The sequence below is a fragment of the Phalacrocorax aristotelis genome, chromosome 1 (genome assembly GCF_949628215.1).
Source record: "Phalacrocorax aristotelis chromosome 1, bGulAri2.1, whole genome shotgun sequence".
NCBI lineage: Eukaryota > Metazoa > Chordata > Aves > Suliformes > Phalacrocoracidae > Phalacrocorax > Phalacrocorax aristotelis.
The window spans coordinates 125,409,008-125,415,007 of NC_134276.1; positions in this window are offsets into that span (position 1 = coordinate 125,409,008).

The following is a 6,000-nucleotide window of genomic DNA, read 5'->3' on the forward strand; positions in this document are numbered from 1 at the left end:
TGCTTTGTCTTTCTCCTCTTTTTTCTTCATGAGAAAGAAACACACTTGTCGAAGGAGAAAAACAATATCATTTACTCCTAGATATATGATAAATTAAAAATCCAATACTTTATGCCCATTCACAGAACTGTCCATTGGAGCAGGTGTCATTCTGGCCTGCCACAGTAGGACAGGTGCTTCCTTCTCTTCCTTATATGATACCATACTTTAAAATAATCTCCTCAAAATTTATACAGACAAGCAAAAGAACATTTCAAACAAGACGGGGAAAAGAAGCATCAGTTACACTTTTCTCTTGTCTCTCAGACATCCGTAAACTCAATTCATGATCCTAGGGCATCTGGCTTTATGGGTAGACATATATTTTAAAAGAATTGACCTTAGTGATTTTCAAGTGCTGCCAAACATTTCAAAGCATTTTTTTTCCCCCTGCAAACCACTTGGAAGAAAGTGAACAACAGTGGTTTGGTACAGCAGAGCAGCCTGCATTTGGTCACTGGGTAAAACTCACTTATTTTCTGGACGCTAATACAGGAGCTGCCTCTATTCAGGACGAGATCATTGCAAATTCTGTGTATATAGCAGAGATTTTCCTAGGGATTATTGTTAGAAGTGGTGCAAACAACGTTGGCTAAGAAAGAAACGCTGAGAAACTGGATGACCTTTTTACCAAGCAGCCAACCTGGTTTTGTAATTTTCTAAAATAATGTTCTCCAGACTACACCTATGTAAGACATGTATGAAAAACTGTTACAAGTATTGAGCCTGGCACATATTGCTGCTTTTTCTGCTTGAAAGGTACTTGCAGAAAGGATCCCATCTTCCTGAACTTACCCATTACTTATTAAGTAATTTGCACTGCTGTCTGTTGCAAGCATATAACATTTTATTTCTTTGGACAGAGTGTCATGGGATACACTTAAAACTCAGGTTCAGGTTTCTGGCTAAAATTTCTGAATTAATTTCCTGTGAATAATATTTTTTTTTTTTTTTTTGCTTTTCAAAAGAAGTTCATTTAATAAAATATTCCTGGCAACTGGGCCCCAAATGGACCAGACACTTTCAATTTTTTTTGTGAAAAGCAAATTACAATTTGCTTTAAAAATTCCACAGACTTGTGGAAAGGTATTTTCTAGAATCAGCCTGTCTGACTAGTGGCACTTAAGCCTACAGGTTGTGTCTATTGCTTTCCTATCTCTGTGACTATATATTAAACACTGGTATGCCTGACATGTTCCCTTGCTCTGAAGTCTTCTGAAAAAGAAAAATCTAAATTAACTTTACAAGAAGCTGAACTGTGTTTTTCTGGTAATTGATGTGAAAGGTTAGATTCACTGTGGAAATGCTAAGCTGGCCATGGAGACTCCCATTTAAAATATGGAAGCATATGAAGAAATTGTATTTCATGCCCAAAGAGGCTGTGGGTTCTCTGTCTATGGAGTTAATGAAAACTGGGGCAGATGAGGCCATGAGCAACCTGAAATAACTTTAAAATCAGCCCTGCTCTACAGGTCATTTCTAACTCCAAATTATTTTATGATTCCTTGATTTTACATCTTATCTCCACACACATACATAAACCTAGGACCTTTAAAGGGAAATGAGAGACACTTCTGTCAAACTAATACTTCAGGTGACTGAATTATTGAGAGCTTTTCCATTTTGTGAGAGAAGAGCATATTTATTTTTCTACTATGTTCAGGATAATTCCTGTGGAAAAAAGTAGTGTAGATGCATATAGTCATGTGCATGAACAAAGGAAGTGTGCATCAGATCACCTTTCTGTCCACAACTCACAGAGCAGCTGTGCTCCACTGAGACAGTATGTGAAGAGAAAGACATATTTTGGCATTTAGACAGTGTTCAGGGAGAGTGTTTTGGGGATTAGAATTACTAGATATGGAATTCTTTATGGGAGAGCAGACCAAGTCCTCAGTTCATGTAGGTCAAAGGAATAAAAAGGCCACTTTTTATTTTTATTTATTTATTTATTTATATTATTTTATTTATTTTATTTATTTATTTTATTTTTATTATTATTTGAGGAAAGCAGGGCTTTCCTCAAAACCAAACCAAAAGAAAACAAAAGAAAATTGTCCTTTTGCCTCCCATCTATCAATGATGGCCATCTCAGCTGTCCACAGGGGGAAAAAAAGTACCGCTTCCTAGTACTTCACATACTTCAAAACACTTGCTAAAAACATTAGTTCTCAAACATTAGCAAGTGTTTGTAGTGAATCATAAACTCTGTCTTCACCCTTTCTTATAAACCAGATTTTTGTCTTTGAAGTTATTAGCACTTTTGTCATAATATACTTAAAATACTTCATGATTCTTATTTATTGACACATGAAAAAATAAATACACAAGCAAGAACTAACAAAAAATCCAACAGAAATATAAATAGGAATACAGTTTTCAGAAACTTCTTCCATTATTTATAGAAAATAATCCTGTATGCATCTGGTCAGACAAAGACAGCGTTGGTGGTCTTGGACTCCCCATCGCCTACCTCAAAGTACAAATAATAACAAGAGAAACTGATAAGCACCTATTCACAAAGAAATGGCTCAAAACCAAACAGAGTTGTGGCAGATGGCTTGCACATTTCAGGGGAAGCACAATGTGTGATTGCAATTTGGAAAGTCCTGCATCGGACTGGATGCGTGCTGATGTGTGCAAAACAGTCAGGGGAAGGGAATCAGACAAAATCACTTTATCTCCAACTTCCCTGGTGGTTGGTAGCATGTGTGTGGTATTCAGTAGAACACCAGCAATCAGTCCGGGATGCAAAGATTTTTGATGCCCTAAAGCAGTGCTTTGCAAACCTGGGAAGAAGGTTTCCTCATGCATCTGTTCATGGTTGTCACAGGAATCAGTTATTTTTGCCATGCTTGTGGACAGCAGTTATTTTCATTCTAGTTAATTTACTGTCTAAGTGGAAAGGAGATCTTTTGTTAGACATTATTCAGAGCAGCTTTCTAAATTCTTCCAGACAAGTCTTCTGCCTGTCTTGATATCTGGACATTTTAGCTTCTGTTTTAGGTTACAAGCATTTCAGTACGTTACTTAGAACACCAGTATTGTTACCATACAAGTAGTTCTTCATAGGCAGAAAAAAGAACTTCTGTTCCAAGGTGAAGAACTAAAATGCAGACCCCACAATGTATACATATGCACACACATACACAATTACCTCTAAATGGAAGGCTTAAAATATTTTTCACAAAGCATTATCAGGATTTAGAATATCAATCAAACATTTCTGAAGACAGGCCAACTGTTATGATTCATATAGGACATTCTTCATCAAAAGCTAGGAAAGTTTCTTCTTTTCCCTTTGCCACTTTTTGTTTTTTCCCTTTATTCTATTCTCTCCCAGTATGACTCCCTGTGAACTGTGGATCAGACCTGTCTAGATCACAGGGTGCATAATACAGGAAAGCCAATATAACTGAAACGTGCTGGGATTTCTCCTGTTTTGCAGGCTGTGTGAATGTGCAAAACAGAATCTGCAAGTGTTCAGCTATAGTTTCAGACCGACTTTATTTCCTTCTTCCTTCCGCCAAGTATCTCCCATGGGACAGCACATTATCTTTCATAATAATGGTATATTTTCCTCTGTGAGTATCTTATAGTATGCTGGAAGCTGGATGACATGCTCAGAATGTGCTGACGATTAGTCTGTGTGAGGGAGAACATCATGCAGAGAAAATCAGGAGAGTCAGAGGTTGAGAGGGTAGTCCTGTGAGCAACCACACGTTCACAAAGATTTTCTTTTTGCTTTTGAAAGGAAACACATCTGATGTTTAAAATCCTGAAGCAGGACTCACTGGCACCTTTCACAAATTGGACTCAGAATCCCAGGGTGATTTGGGATGAATTGTATAGGCTTTCCCATTTTTAGGATATGGGAAACTTTTATCTGTTGTAATTAGGCAACTGGCACTCACATGTACAAGCTAGCTGAAGCAGACCTTATGTGCACTCTTCCTGATTATTTATACCTGTCAACACGCAGGAAAGCTGCAGGCTTTCATGACCACATTAGAGCGTTACAGTGTCTGCGGTCAGAAAACAGTCAGAAGACCCTGTCCTTAGTTTGATTTACAAGGACGTTTTACACTATTCCAGTACTAAAGTGGGGTTTTAAAGTGATCTATATCCACTTTAAGACCAGACAAATGTACTGCCAACTTCAAATGCTGATGAAAATCAAGGCATTCGTATTTCTGTGTCCCATTTCCCTAGCAGATGCAAAATATTGTTTCCTTTGCCTCTTATCTTCTTACAACTGGGACTGTACTTCATTATATGTTTTGCAGCACTGAATGCAAGAAAGCCATTAGTTTGGTTTGATGTGTGAGATGGTGTGATAATAAGTAAGAACACAAAACTACAGAAGACAATTCCTTTTCAAGACCCCATTTGGATTCAGTGATCCTATTGTCCTTCCAGTCTGAGTTAATAATGTATAAAAAAGGTTTAAAATCATGAACAGGTCCTAAGCATGTTTTTTTAACTTGTGCTCTGAATCATCCCTGGATGCCAACCAACACTGCTGAATCTCTCCGCTGCTGCAAGATGCCTCCCCTTCCCTGTGTCTCCTCAGGACTGACAGAGCGTGGGAGGACAGTTTGAGGCCAGACCCTCTCAGCCCTCTTGCCTCTTCCTTTAGAGGATGGAAATGAGGAAGCCCTCCTTTTGCTTCACTGGAGGACTCTCAAGGACAAATAGTAGTAACCCTTTGGGAGAAGGTACAGAGGGCACTAATGAGCATTTAAGCAAAGTTCAAGGAAAAGGAACAAGCAGGTAATTCACAAAGGGAAGAGCGAAGGGACAGGTGGAATATTACGCTGCATGGCAGCAGTCTCAAGCACACTTTGTAAATCATTATCTGAATCAGAAATCAGTGAACATCATAGGTCACTTGTGCTACTGAAAAAAGAGTGAAGTTCATTTTTTGTTATGGCCTTGTGTTCCGTACAGTAGTGGTTCCATACATAGTTCCCAAGCATATCTGGAAAATATACTGCACATTTCTTAGTAAGAAAAAAAAAAGGAAAATGGATACAATAAATTGCCCACCAAACCATGAGCACAATGAAAAAAAAAAGACTGTTTGAACAGCTGGAATTTAAAACTTATGATATTCCTGAGTTATTTATTTTAATAAATGAACAGCTATAATTAAAGGTTAAAATGATCATACAAGCAGGAAGAGAAACAATCCTGTTATTGCAACTTCCAAGAACTTGTACCCTGTGACAGTGCTGGTAGAGAGCCCTGCGTTATTGTTGGTAACTTTAGATAGAAATAAAAGTGTTTTTAACCACAACCTCTTGAAGCATATGAACCACTGTTCCAGCTAGTGGGGATCAAGTGAATGGAGGGCTGAGGCTGACACATTTCTCCTTTAATATTTAGTACCTTAATACATTTTTGAAGTACAGCTTCAATATTGAAACCAGAAAAATGACGGTCTCTGTAATAGCCACAGAAATGGTAAGGAATCGACATAACAAAGGTGTACACAGAGGTGTTTCTTTTCTGTTTGTCACTGTAGTTGTTTATGGGTAGACAGTACTTAAACCTAAGGAAGAAAATGTAGTCTCAGTCTCCATTTTTGATATGATAATTGGCTGTTACGAAAAGTATCCAGGTTTTTACTCCCACACCTAAAGGAGAAAAAACAGGTTACAGGGTGGTGTAACACCTTTTAAAACATCACAATACCTTTCCAACCTGCAGCCCTAAGCCCGGACCTGTGAGGAGCAGGGAGCCACGTGGATTACTGTGACTGCACAGAGCCCCATGGAGGAGGAGGGCAGAAACAACTTGGACAGAATCAAGCACAGGGAAAAAAACCCTCAGCATCTGCAAGATTTTGGTAGAAGGGATGCAGGCTTTCACCAGGATTGCCCAAAGTAGTTTCATCAGTAAATACGTTTGGTCCAATGTAAAGTTGTATGAGTTCTGGTTCCACTTTGCCAATGGGGT